Source organism: Schistocerca americana, chromosome 5, assembly GCF_021461395.2.
Source record: "Schistocerca americana isolate TAMUIC-IGC-003095 chromosome 5, iqSchAmer2.1, whole genome shotgun sequence".
In the NCBI taxonomy this organism is placed as follows: Eukaryota; Metazoa; Arthropoda; class Insecta; order Orthoptera; family Acrididae; genus Schistocerca; species Schistocerca americana.
In genome coordinates, this window is record NC_060123.1 from 222,873,385 (window position 1) to 222,888,682 (window position 15,298).

General features: G+C 47.7%; 1 non-coding gene across 1 annotated transcript; it reads right to left on the reverse strand.

The window, feature by feature from the left end:
- Nucleotides 1-224: 224 nt before the first annotated feature.
- On the reverse strand, nt 225-308 carry Trnas-gga. Its single transcript is given in 2 exon segments — nt 225-259; nt 269-308. It is a non-coding gene; the product is annotated as a tRNA-Ser (tRNA).
- Between the last annotated feature and the right edge of the window lie 14,990 nt (nt 309-15,298).

Genomic DNA, 15,298 nt, shown 5'->3' on the forward strand with positions numbered 1-15,298 from the left:
GAATGTGATCGATGCGTGTACTCGTATGACCCGTCCACTGTGCGCAGTTTAAACAGGACCCGCCGCGCGGAGTGGCCGCCCGGTTTGGGGCGCCATGTCACAAAAAAAAAGAAAAAATGGTTCAAATGGCTCTGAGCACTATGGACTAAACTGCTGTGGTCATAAGTCCCCTAGAACTTAGAACTACTTAAACCTAACTAACCTAAGGACATCACACACATCCATGCCCGAGGCAGGATTCGAACCTGCGACCGTAGCGGTCGTGCGGTTCCAGACTGTAGCGCCTTTAACCGCTCGGCCACTCAGGCCGGCGCCATGTCACAGACTGCTCGACCCTGCCCGCCGCAGGTTCGAGTCCTCCCTCGGGCATGCGTGTGTGTGTTGTTCTTACATTAATTAGTTTAAGTAGTGTGTAAGTCTAGGGACTGATGACCTCAGCGGTTTGGTCCCTTAGGAATTCACACACATTTGAACACTTAAATAGGACTTCCTCCCGGAGTGCTGCGCCACTGCAGGGTCTGTGGGCATTGGCACCAAAACTGCATCATTTGCATATCGCGTCTCACTACTTATTTGCAAACATATTAGGAAGTTGCTGAGAAAGCAGAGAATTTTGCACAGTCGTTTTAAATGTAGTCACTGCCACGCTGACTAACAGAAATTATGCGAAATGAAAGCAGCTGTCTGAAGGACAATGAGAGATTAACTTCAGGCGTTCCCCAGGGCAGCGTAATAGGTACGCTACTTTTTACGATTTACGTAAACGATCTGGTTGATGGTATTGACAGCGGCATTAGACTGTTTGCCGATGATGCTGTAGTCTACAGAAAGTAGATTCAAAATGGTTCAAATGGCTCTGAGCACTATGGGACTTAACATCTGAGGTCATCAGTCCCCTAGAACTTAGAACTACTTAAACCTAACTAACCTAAGGACATCACACATATCCATGCCCAAGGCAGGATTCGAACCTGCGACCGTAGCAGTCGTGCGGTTCCGGAATGAGGCGCCTAGAACCGCTTGGCCACCGCGGCCGGCACAGAAAGTAGTATCACACGAAAGTTGTGAACAAATAAATGAGGATTTGCAGAAAATAAATGCGTGATGTAATGACTGGCAGTTATCTCTCTGTATTAGTAAGTGTAACCTACTGCGTATAACAAGCCGAAAATCCCCATTAATGTAAGAGTACAAAATAAATGCCCAGTCTTTGAAAGCGGTAATATCCGTCAAGTATCTGGGTGTGACTATTCGAAATGATCTAAAATGGAATGATCATATTGCACAAGTAACGGGTAAAGCGAACTCTAGATTGCGGTTTATTGGTAGAATCCTGAAGCGATGCAGTCTTTCAACAAAGGAACTAGCTTACAATACGTTGGTTTGTCCAGTCTTAGAGTATTGTTCGTCTGTATGGGACCCTTACCAGTTGGGTCCGATTCAATAGTTTGAGCAGGTCCAAAGAAGAGCTGCAAGATTCGTGACTGGTACATTTAACCATCGCCAGAGCGTTACAGGTCTCATAGAAAGTTTGAAGTGGGACACACTTGCAGATAGACGGCGCGCTAAACGGAAGGGGCTGCTCACTAAATTCCAAAATCCGATCTTCGCCAAGGATGTAGAGCATATATTATTACCACCAACTTTCAAATCGCACAATGATCACCATTCAAAGATAAGGGAAATTAGAGCTCGTATTGAGGTGTTCAGACAGTCGTTTTCCCCTCACGCGATCCGCGAGTGGAACAGAGGGGGGGGGGGGGGGGGGGAAATATGAGTTTGGCGCGAATTGTACCCTCCGCCACACACCGCTTGGTGGCTAGTGGAGTATATATGTAGATGTAGATGACTTGCTTTTCTTCCATCGGGGTGTGCTATTTTCAATGTTAATGAGTGTGAGTCTTTAAAATTGTTCAAATGTGTGTGAATTCCTAAGGGACCAAACCGCTGAGATCATCGGTCCCTAGACTTACATACTACTTAAAGTAACTTATGCTAAGAACAACACACACACTCATGCCCGAGGGAGGACTCGAACCTACGACGGGAGGGCCGCACACTCCGTGACATGGCGCCTCAAACCGCGCGGCTCCTTAAAATTACTAAAATGTCTAAGGCTAGGTAACTTTTAGGAAATTTAGTTCGTTACGTATGTCAATTTATTTAAGATTCTGATTTCTGACACTACATAATAAACTTCAGCATTGTTTATTGCACATTAAACTAAAGTGTTTTGAAATGTACCAACAAGTGTGCGACTTGAGTGGCGTGATGTGCGATTACAGAATGGATGAATCAACGTTTTCTGATATAACGTTAAAAATGTTGTTCCCTGACTTTCCCGTAAGTCATTCACCGATTCTCATCACATATTCCGTTATCTTATTCCCGAATATCGAAACTTAACATCTAATCTTCACAGAACAGGAACATATGTTTCGCATCAGCTCATTCAAGAACAGAAGCAAACAATGTATTAAAACGATTTGCAGCTGATGCTGAACTCACAGGGTCCGAAATGTATCGTGTAATCCAATAAAAGCCGGCCGGTGTGGCCGAGCGGTTCTAGGCGCTTCAGTCTGGAACCGCGCGACCGCTACGGCCGCAGGTTCGAATCCTGCCTCGGGCATGGATGTGTGTAATGTCCTTAGGTTAGTTAGGTTTAAGTAGTACTAAGTTCTAGGGGACTGATGGCCTGAGATGTTGTCCCATAGTGCTCTGAGCCATTTAATCCAATAAAACACGAGAAAAACTGTGACTGAAGCTGTTATTAATCGTACTTGCTGTATGAAGTTTAACTAATTTCATTTTCATAACACTATGTGTGTTTGTGTGTGTGTGTGTGTGTGTGTGTGTGTGTGTGTGTGTAACAATGTAATTTGTCGAAGCCTTAAAAAACACGGAGATTTGTTTCTCTCTTTTCACAGACTCGTTCCGTACTTGACGTCTGGATTAAATCGCCACCTGACTTTCCTGCATGTGGCTAAATCGTATCGATTGCCGTTCAGGGTATTAGCGCCGGCGGCAAGCAACAGCCAACTTGTCGCGGTCGCACTAACTTTGGTCCGTGGCAAAATTGGAGCGGTTAACTGCGGGCGCTGTGTCGTACTTGCCGCGGATTCATGGGCTGTAAGGTTTTTGTAGACTCAGAAGTGGCTGTAGGTATGAGAGTTGCGCGGCTGCTTCCGCTGTCATAATGAGAAACAGGGCAATGCCTCGATAGTGCGCTGAGTCTAGAACTTGCCAGCGATTTGGAACTCCGAGAAGGTATCATTTTATGGTTCAAATGGCTCTAAGCACTACGGGACTTAACATCTGAGGTCAACAGTCCCCTAGACTTGGAACTACTTAAACCTAACTAACCTAAGGACATCACACACATGCATGCCCGAGGCAGGATTCGAACCTGCGACCGTAGCAGCAGCGCGGTTCCCGACTGAAGCGCCTAGAACCGCTCCGCCACAGCGGCCGGCGTATCATTTTATGTTTCGTGCAGCTCTGCATCTGCAGTAATTTTCTCTTACATTAGTGTTGGACGAGATGGAGCTGCATTTAAGACTGTGGATTCCCGTTTGGGAAGACAGCAGTCAAAGCATTCGTTTTTGTTTCCCGTGGTTTCCTAAATCACTTTCATGAAATCCTGAGCAGGTTCCGTTGGAGAGGACATGATGTAATTAATTCCCAATCCGAGCCAGTGCTATTCCCTTAACGACTTCGTCGTCTATAGGTTTTAAGAACCTAGTATGACCTCCTTCCTTCTTGCGTTAGTCGTAGATACTTCTTCCTTCCCCATGATTTTTATCGATTTCCTTTCCTCTTTTCTCATTTTAACATGAATTCACCGCTCCCGGCGGCCGAACGTCGAACAGAAGCGAAATTCACGTCGGGTGGGTCCCAACTGGACGCTTTTTGTACTCAACATACATAAGCGATCGGGCTAGCACGCTCACCAGCATTCCCAGTTGTTCGCTGACAAAGCTGTTATCTACAGGAAGTAACGATATCGAGAAAGACTTGGACATTATTTCCACTTGTCGCAATGACAAGTAAATATCGCCACCTTAATCTCATATATCTTAAGGAGAAAGGAGCACACTTCCAAGATGTCAGCCCCATCAGGCGATCCGGCGCGAAAATTTAGCCTATAATTCGGATAGTACGCAACTCTTCGCTCCTAAAAGTATAGTTTTAAACTTAAGCACGCACCGGTTGTTTTTCACTCGCTCCGTCCCAATGCAGCGGTCTAATGCTCGAGCGCGAAGTACCGGTACTTTACAGCTGAATCAGTAAGATGTTTGTCAGTTACTGTTTCACAGTCTTGACATGCTTTGTTCGTTGTGCCGAGGTGCGCGGTTTGTAACATGGAGCTGGTACCAGAGATTTATTTGCTGATAACATTTTTATGTTGCGATTAACATAATATGCAGTCAGAATTAATGAAATGAATGAGAGTGTTATTAAAGAAGTAGCGCAGCGCTGTTTAATTATTAATATCGCTGTTGTGCTTTATTTTCTTTGGATTTCAAAGCTAGCAGTGTTAAAGTGAAGGACATTTCCAAGATATTCGCTGTTCTTGATTAAATTCTGTAGCGAAAATCTAACTTCATTTTATAGTAATTATGGTTCAAATGGCTCTGAGCACTATGGGACTTAACATTTAAGGTCATAAGTCCCCTAGAACTTAGAACTACTTAAACCTAACCTACCTAACCTATGGACATCACACACATCCATGCCCGAGGCAGGATTCCAACCTGCGACCGTAGCGGTCGCGCGGTTCCAGACTGAAGCGCCAGGCGTCTAAGTAGTCTCGCCCCGCTAAAATACGACGCACAGAACGTTCATACAACCATGTGAAACTGTCAGAAATGCCCCTCTTTGGAATGTTGTTCAACTAGCGCTTCACATTGGCTTGAATGTCGGTTATGTCGTCAAAGCGTTGATCCTCAGTGTGAATTTCTGCGCATTGTCGTATTGTGATGGGTTCGTATTGATAATGCGAAAGCCGGCCGGTGTGGCCGAGCGGTTCTAGGCGCTTCAGTCTGGAACCACGCGTCCGCTACGGTCGCAGGTTCGAATCCTGCCTCGGGCATGGATGTGTGTGATGTCCTTAGGTTCGTTAGGTTTAAGTAGTTAAGTTCTAGGGGACTGATGACCTCAGTTGTTAAGTCCCATAGTGCTCAGAGCCATTTGAACCATTTGATAATGCGAAGTCTCGTCACTCGTGATGATTTTTTCCAGAAAAGATTAGACGCGTTTTGCATTTCACTGAAGTTAAGGCAGGCGTCCCGCTGTGTCTGTTTCTGTTCGAGAGTCAAGGCATGTGGGACAAATTTTACACACAATTTTCTCTCCTCCAAAACATTCTGGAGAATGTCTTGAATACATGATTTGCAGAAGTTGCTCTATTGCGATTTTTGACACAACGACGTTGACACACTACGGCCACACGATCGCAGCTTATACTGTCCGCTCACAACTGAATGGTCGAAAGCACATCTGGTGTTTAGTGTTGTTAGTTGAAGCTGCCACCGTTGTTACAGCGGTGACGTCGCTAATACGCCAGGAATGAAATCAGCCTCTGAAATTTTGGGCGGATGAGGCAGATAGTTCGCTTTGTGACAACGAAGACTGGGTCTCACGAGAGACTGTAAGTGTACCAACACCCATTCCTCAGTGAGGTGGTTCACTAACCGGAGATGGGATGGAGTATGGGACTACGTGTGGTAAATTACTTTAGCCTAGAGACTGATGTTTATTTTAGTTTATAAGGAGGTGGGAGATTGGCTCTGCTAGTGGTTCAAATGGCTCTGAGCACTATGGGACTTAACATCTGAGGTCATCAGTCCCCTAGAACTTAGAACTAATTAAACCTAACTAACCTAAGGACATCACACACATCCATGCCTGAGGCAGGATTCGAACCTGCGACCGTAGCGGTCGCGCGGTTCCAGACTGAAGCGCCTAGAACCGCTCGGCGACAGCGGCCGGCGAGCCGCTCGACCACACCGGCCGGCTCTGCTAGTGGTAACAAGTACTTTGAACTGCTGAATGTCTGAGATATGACAACTCGTTAGGCGCATCTTTTTCCAACAAAATTTTGCATGGTAATGTAGTGTGATGTCGGAACTACAATTGTTTATAATGGATTTTGTTAGTTTACATTTGCCTAATGGTGGCAAGGATTCGAGGATGAGTCGTTTCGCTGGTTAGAAGAGGGCATGAGTGTAGTTCCTTCATCAGTAATATACCTAATATAGTAGTGTAGTGTTGTTAGCAACATTGGGTTGGCGACTGTTTTATTTTATAGGCAGGCCAGCGAATGGGGACAAAGACAAGGGTCTGTTGATTGTCCGATAGTATAACAACTTGTGTCGCTGTACTCTTCTGACATGATTATGAGCAGCATTGCAGTGTAGTGCCGAAGAAGCCAAAATTGGGGTTTTTTTTTTTTTTTTTTTGCTTTTTTTTGGGGGGGGGGGGGGGGGCGAGGGGTCATCAGTCTACTGACTGGTTTTGTGCAGCCTGCCACAACTTCCTTGGGTACATGCCGCATATGGACTCTGTATTTTACATGAGGCAGAAATTTCCTTCGCCCAGCGATGGTGGAAAATGTGTGAAGTGTCGTTTCACTGGTTCTAGATGGGCATGAGTGTACCTCATTCACCAGGATTATACTGGTGCCGAAAGTTTTTATTGGGCCAGAAAATTAATTCGCGATGACTTTTGCGCTGGTGAGTCTACAAAGCTCCTGCTAAATCTGGCTGCCGGCCGCGGTGGCCGAGCGGTTCTAGGCGCTTCAGTCCGGAACCGCGCGACTGCTACGGTCGCAGGTTCGAATCCTGCCTCGGGCATGGATGTGTGTGATGTTCTTAGGTTAGTTAGGTTTAAGTAGTTCTAAGTTCTAGGGGACTGATGACCTCCGATGTTAAGTCCCATAGTGCTCAGAGCCATTTGAACCATTTTTTACTCTGGCTGGCTGTGGTAGTTCAGCGACTGGGGCTAGGTGTATGGGCACCTCCCTCACGAGGACTACCCACAGTATAAGACTGTACTGCAGCTTCTGACTGTTTTGCCTCACAAGAAGGAATGAGGTTGGTGGCGACCAATACTTGTTAACTTGTGAGTGTCCACAGATCTCCCAATAACCGTGTCTGAAAGAGGTGGTCAGATGACTGGAAGAAGGTTAGAGAACAAGACTGTGGATGGTAATGTACTTTAGAGTTTATAAACAACCTTAGGGTTGATGGCTGTTTTACTTTAGATCATGTTGCCTAGGTCAGTGGCGATGAAGACAATGGGCTGGTGGGTTTCTGAAGTATAATAACTTGTAAATGTGTCTCTCCCAGCAGGATTATACGTAGTAATGTGCTGGGTTATTCATATGTAATACAAAATTTAATTAGCAAAAGGCGAATCTAAATTGACTTGAGCTGTATTATTGACAGGTGACTCATGAAAAATCTATGCCGGATCGGGGCTCGAACCTTTAATTGCTTCGGCTATCCGAGCACGCCCCCAAGACGAACCCAACCCTCCATATGTCACACTTGTCCACATCTCGTAATGTTCGCACACACAAACTTTGCGATTCTCGCCCGAAAGGGACATTCGATATGATCGTCGTTTTAACCCATTCAAGGCGTATAATACTTACAATGTAACTGAACAGTGTCTATGTTGACAATTCATGTGAAATAACAGATATTGTCTTTTGATTCACGCTAAATTGGCTTCAGCTGTACTATTGACTGGTGACACATGAAAGTCTGTATCGGACACTATTATGCAAGCGGTAGCCTTAACCGCTTGTCCATCCGACCACGCCTCCAGGGCCGACAGTTAGGAGATGTGGGCAAATGTGACGTACGAAGGTTTGGGTTCTGACACGCCTGCCCCTGGTGCAACTACGCCAACGCGTGTATTACGAATCGAAACTCGGAGAGACATTCTACCACTTGAATGTATCATTCTTCTGTATGACATTGTTTTCTTGCAGACGTCCTCTGAAACCCTGGAGGTACTTATTAACAATCCTGCACTGTATTGTTTAAACTGCAGTTGTCATACATGGACATCATAATTTACGTAGAAGCAGAAGGATTGTTTGTCCAGTGATGGCCAGTTTGTAGGAGGAGAGGTTTCATTGGTCAGGAAAGCTGTGAGTATGCCTTCTCCATCAGACTATATCTAGTACAACACTGTACTGTTAAAACCAATGCTGGAGTTGGTTCAGCCATTCATGGCAAATCTCGGTCACCGCCCAGTACGTACACCTCGATCGTCACGCGACCGTAAACTCGCTGCACCTCCCGCCAGAGGGCGGTAGCGATCCAAACAGCGCGCCAAACCGAAAGCGTCACCGCAAACACTAGACGCGAAGCGAAAGCACTCCGCCTGGCGCGCTGTTCGAAGAGCCGGACACAACTACGGCTCACTGGTAGCAGTTACTTCTGTAAAATATCTGGGAGTATGCGTACGGAACGATTTGAAGTGGAATGATCATATAAAATTAATTGTTGGTAAGGCGGGTACCAGGTTGAGATTCATTGGGAGAGTGCTTAGAAAATGTAGTCCATCAACAAAGGAGGTGGCTTACAAAACACTCGTTCGACCTATACTTGAGTATTGCTCATCAGTGTGGGATCCGTACCAGGTCAGGTTGACGGAGGAGATAGAGAAGATCCAAAGAAGAGCGGCGCGTTTCGTCACTGGGTTATTTGGTAACCGTGATAGTGTTACGGAGATGTTTAATAAACTCAAGTGGCAGACTCTGCAAGAGAGGCGCTCTGCATCGCGGTGTAGCTTGCTCGCCAGGTTTCGAGAGGGTGCGTTTCTGGATGAGGTATCGAATATATTGCTTCCCCCTACTTATACTTCCCGAGGAGATCACGAATGTAAAATTAGAGAGATTAGAGCGCGCACGGAGGCTTTCAGACAGTCGTTCTTCCCGCGAACCATACGCGACTGGAACAGGAAAGGGAGGTAATGACAGTGGCACGTAAAGTGCCCTCCGCCACACACCGTTGGGTGGCTTGCGGAGTATCAATGTAGATGTAGATGTAGATTGTTGAGTCCATGTCATACCGAGTTGCTGCGATAAGCTGGACGAAAGGAAGTCTGATACGGTATTAGGAGTTGTCCCATGACTTTTGCCTCATCAGGGTATATGAGGCAGAACTTTCGACCCCATAGTGGTGACGAAGACGGCGGACCTGCTGAGGTTTCGGACGTCTCCCAATGACGCTGGTGGTGGGGAGCTGGAGACAGGAGGAGAGCGTAGTAGCGGTCTCCTTGATCAGGACTATCTCTTGTATAGCACTGCGTTGCTGAAAGTAGTGCTACAGCAGCTGAATGCCTTGCTCCATAAGAAGGTTGAGACTGGTGGTGGTGGTGACGAAGACGACGTAGCTGGCGAGCGTCGGTGAATGGGCCGCGGAGGCGGAGGCAGCGGCAGCGGTGGAGGCGGCGGCGGCGCACCGGGTCAGGAGGCTGCGGCGCCCCCGCCCCCGCCCCACGGCCGCGCGGAGCGTTATTGATTGGCCGGCCGGCGCGTCGCCACGGGGAGGGGGTTGGCGGTATGGGGGAGGGTTGCCATCCGTTGGGCGCCCCCCGGCTGCGGCGGCGCGGCCTTATCGCGCGCGGCAGATAGCGCCCAGAGCGACACGCTCACTCTGGCCCGCCCCGTCCCAGCGAGCCGCCTCGCGGCACGCCACTCGTGAACGCATTTGCGAGCGAACGCGTCCTTCATTTGCAGCTCCGCCACGCGTTTTTACCGGCACCCCTTCCCTCTAGATCAATGGCTGCCGCCGCCGCCGCCGCCGACGCCGCTAGCGGGCGGTATACACCTCGCCCTAGCAGCTGCATATCCCCAAACTACGCCTCTACCACAACAGTCGCGACACTCAATGCTGTAAAAGTGGTTACCGTTTGACAAATGGAGTGACACTAGCGCTCCAAGCGGTGAGTAAGGTGAACGTCAGACGCGTCGTAAGTACACTACTGGCCATTAAAATTGCTACACCAAATGCAGATGATAAACGGGTATTCATTGGACAAACATATTATACTAGAACTGACATGTGATTACATTTTCACGCAGTTTGGGTGCATAGATCCTGAGAAATCAGTACCCAGAATAACCACCTCTGCCCGTAATAACGGCCTTGATACGCCTGGGCATTGAGTCAAACAGAGCTTCGATGGCGTGTACAGCTACAGCTGCCCATGCAGCTACAACACGGTACCACAATTCATCAAGAGTAGTGACTAGCGTATTGTGACGAGGCAGTTGCTCGGCCACCAATGACCAGACGTTTTCAATTGGTGAGAGATCTGGAGAATGTGCTGGCCAGGGCAGCAGTCGAACATTTTCTGTATCCAGAAAGGCCCGTACAGGACCTACAACATACGGTCGTGCATTATCCTGCTGAAAAGTAGGGTTTCGCAGGGATCGAAGAAGGGTAGAGCCATGGGTCGTAACACATCTGAAATGTAGCGTCCACTGTTCAAAGTTACGTCAATGCGAACAAGAGGTGACCGAGACGTGTAACCAATGGTATCCCATACCATCACGCCGGGTGATACGCCAGTATGGCGATGACGAATACACGCTTCCAATGTGCGTTCACCGCGATGTCGCCAAACACGGATGCGACCATCGTGATGCTGTAAACAGAACCTGGATTCATCCGAAAAAATGACGTTTTACCATTCGTGTACCCAGGTTCGTCGTTGAGTACACCATCGCAGGCGCTCCTGTCTGTGATGCAGCGTCAAGGGTAACCGCAGCCACGGTCTCCGAGCTGATAGTCCATGCTCTTGCAAACGTCGTCGAAGTGTTCGTGCAGATCGTTGTTGTCTTGCAAACGTCCCCATCTGTTGACTCAGGGATCTAGACGTAGCTGCACGATCCGTTACAGCCATGCGGATAAGATGCCTGTCATCTCGACTGCTAGTGATACGAGGCCGTTGGGGTCCAGTACGGCGTTCCGTATTCCCCTCCTGAACGCACCGATTCCAAATTCTGCTAACAGTCCTTGGATTTCGAGCAACGCGAGCAGCAATGTCGCGATACGATAAACCGCAATCGCGATAGGCTACAGTCCGACCTTTATCAAGGTCGGAAACGTGATGGTACGCCTTTCTCCTCCTTACACGAGGCATCACAACAACGTTTCACCAGGCAAGGCCGGTCTACTGCTGTTTGTGTATGAGAAATCGGTTTGAAACTTTCCTCATGTCAGGACGTTGTAGATGTCGCCAACGGCGCCGACCTTGTGTGAATGCTCTCAAAAGCCAATCATTTCCATATCACAGCATCTTCTTCCTGTCGGTTAAATTTCGCGTCCGTAGCACGCTATCTTCGTGGTGTAGCAATTTTAACGGCCGGTAGTGTAATATGCCTTCAGAATATCAACATTTAATTTTACACTCTTGCTCCTAAGTCTTGTACGGACAATCAGTAAACTGCGTTGTATCGCATCTACATCTACATACATACTCAGCAAGACACTGTACGGTGCGTGGCGGAGGGTACTCTTTACCACTGCTAGTCATTTCCTTTCCTGTTCCACTCGCAGATAGAGCGGGGGAGTCTATAATCTGTAATTTGTCGTATATTATCTTCGTGCTCCCTACGCGAAAAATGTGTTGGCGGCAGCAGGATCAGTCTGCACTCAGCATCGGTTCTCTAAATTTTCTCAATAGTGTTCCTCGAAAACAACGTCGCCTTACCTCCAGTAATAAAACTTGAGTTCCTGCAGCATCTCCGTAGTTCTTGCGTGTTGTTCGAACCTACCGGTAGCCAACCTAGCTACCCGATTCTGCATTCCTTTGCTATCTTTCTTTAATACAACCAGAAATAGATCCTAAGCACTAGTGCAGTGCTCATATAGTGTCCTATAGGCGGTCTCAATCACAGATGAACAATGCTAGTGTCAAGCAGGACAACACTAACGCCGTATCCGAACATTACGCGCCTGTTTATCTTACTCATCCGCTTTAACTTGCGTTTTTCAACATTTAGAGCCAGCTACCATTAATTACACCAACTCGAAATTTTTATTCAGGACTCGTATTCGACACCTCACCGTCCACCACGGTATCATCAGTAAACAACCGCAGATTGCTTCCCACCCTGTCCTCCAAAACATTCTTGTACACTACTGGTCATTAAAATTGCTACACCACGAAGATGACGTGCTACGGACGCGAAAATTAACCGACAGGAAGAAGATGCTGTGATATGGAAATGATTAGCTTTTGAGAGCATTCACAAAAGGTCGGCGCCGGTGGCGACATCTACAACGTCCTGACATGAGGAAAGTTTCAAACCGATTTCTCATACACAAACAGCAGTAGACCGGCCTTGCCTGGTGAAACGTTGTTGTGATGCCTCGTGTAAGGAGGAGAAATGCGTACCATCACGTTTCCAACTTTGATAAAGTTCGGATTGTAGCCTATCGCGATTGCGGTTTATCTTATCGTGACATTGCTGCTTGCGTTGGTCGAGATCCAATGACTGTTAGCAGAATCGGTGGGTTCAGGAGGGTAATACGGAACGCCGTGCTGGATTCCAACGGCCTCGTATCACTAGCAGTCGAGATGACAGGCATCTTATCCGCATGGCTGTAACTGATCGTGCAGCTACGTCTCGATCCCTGAGTCAACAGATGGGGACGTTTGCAAGACGACAACCATCTGCACGAACAGTTCGACGACGTTTGCAGCAGCATGGACTATCAGCTCGGAGACCATGGCTGCGGCTACCCTTGACGCTGCATCACAGACAGGAGCGCCTGCGATGGTGTACTCAACGACGAACCTGAGTGCACGAATGGCAAAACGTCATTTTTTTGGATGAATCCAGGTGCTGTTTACAGCATCATGATGGTCGCATCCGTGTTTGGCCACATCGCAGTGAACGCACATTGGAAGCGTGTATTCGTCATCGCCATACAGGCGTATCACCTGGCGTGATGGTATGGGGTGCCATTGGTTACACGTCTCGGTCACCTCTTGTTCGCATTGACGGCACTTTGAACAGTGGACGTTACATTTCAGATGTGTTACGACCCGTGGCTCTAACCTTCATTCGATCCCTGCGAAACCCTACATTTCAGCAGGATAATGTACGACCGCATGTTGCAGGTCCTGTACGGGCCTTTCTGGATACAGAAAAAGTTCGACTGCTGCCCTGACCAGCACATTCTCCAGATTTCTCACCAACTGAAAACGTCTGGTCAATGGTGGCCGAGCAACTGGCTCGTTACAATGCGCCAGTCACTACTGTTGATGAACTGTGGTATCGTGTTGTAGCTGCATGGGCAGCTATACCTGTACACGCCATCCTAGTTCTGTTTGACTCAATGCCCAGGCGTATCAAGGCTGTTATTACGGGCAGTGGTGGTTGTTCTGGGTACTGATTTCTCAGGATCTATGCACCCAAACTGGGTAAAAATGTAATCACATGTCAGTTCTAGTATAATATATTTGTCCAATGAATACCCGTTTATCGTCTGCATTTCTTCTTTGTGTACCAATTTTAATGGTCAGTAGTGTAAAAACTTGATGTGTGGACGTAGCTCTTCCATCTCAAGGAAATTTATTATTCTCGAACTCAGAATACCCGCCCTTCACGGTGCTGCACTTTTAACGGCCGGCAGTCTACATTTCCTACGACAGCCCAACGGCTGTTGCGCTGTGCCGCCCAGGGTCCTCCAGCGGGCCGCGGGCAGCGTTCTCCGCCAGATCGATCCCGGCGCTCCTTGAGTGCCGTTATTGCTTTTGATGAGAGAGTTTCTATTTATAGCCCGCCATTTCCTATTCGCCCTCCTCTTAAGGCGACGTCTGCCACCGCCGTAACGCTGCAGCCAGCGTCTCCGAGGCCGCAGCCGAGCCAGAGCGGCCTCTGCGAGATGGCCCTCCCGTAACAATCGTCTCCAGGACACACGCCCGCAAAGTAACGAGCTGCCACGTCTTTAGCGAAAGTGGTAACGCTTCGTATACGCCACTCATAAGCACACCAGACTACAAATTATTCATCCACACAAGGCATCTGGCTAATAACGTCTAACAAGGGCCGTAGCGAGGGGGATGGCGATATGGGTCCCGTCCAAGGGCGCACGCGGGGAGGGTACGCGAGAAGCGAGGAAGATAGACATTTAAGAAGTAATCTGGATAGATACGTGAGTTCTAGTATCCCTCTTATTCCTTTCTTCTGCATACGAAAAGAAGTCTTTCCCTTAGCCTGCAACAGTAGACGCTTACTATTATCAGATTCCACAGAGTCACTTCGGTCAATGAAGTACGAAAACAAACGATTGCTACGAAGCGGACATCTATCGCTGATGCCAATATTACAGTACCAGTTTTTTTGACAAGGAAATTTAATCAAATATTCATCATATTTCCTGGACAAAGAACTTTGGCGTGGTGCAAAAGCCGGTATTACACTCTCATCAAATATTTCTTCATAGTTCCTTCACTGCACATGCCCTGCGTCACGTGTCCACTTAGAACTACTTAAACCTAACTAACATAAGGATATCACACACGTCCATGCCCGTGGCAGGACTCGAACCTGCGACCGTAGCGGTCGCGCTGTTCCAGACTGTAGCGCCTAGAACCGCTCGGCCACTCCGGCCGGCTAACATCGCGACACTCCGTCTCGTTTGTGTTACCTATAGCGATAGCAGCGCGCCATGCGACCAACAAGTGACATTTCATCTACATCTACATCTACGTGGATACTGTGCAAATCACATTTAAGTGTCTTCACAATTCTCTATTATTCCAATCTGGTACAGAGCTCTGATTTCCCCTTATTTTATCATGGTGATCGTTTCTCCCTACGACGGCCGGCTTCAACAAAATATTTTCGGATTCGGAGGAGGAAATCGGTGATTTGAACTTCGTGACAAGATAGCTCCGCGCGAAAAACGCTTTGTTTTAATGATATCGATCGCAAATCCCGTATCATTGCAGTGAGAATCTCACTGAAATGAGATTCTCTCCCCTATTACGCGATAATACAAAAGGTGCTGCCTTTCGTTGAACTTTTTTTATGTACTCCGTCAATCCTATCTGGTAAGGGTCCCGCACCGCGCAGCAGTATTCTAAAAGAGCACGCACAAGCGTAGTCTAGGCAGTTTCCTTAGTAGGTCTTAGTGTCCTGCCAATAAAACGGTCTTTGGTTAGCCTTCCCCACAAATTTTCTGTGTGTTCCTTCCACCTCGGAGTACGATATTGGATGTTTGCGAACACTACCGTCTACACTGATTTTTAACATAGTTTC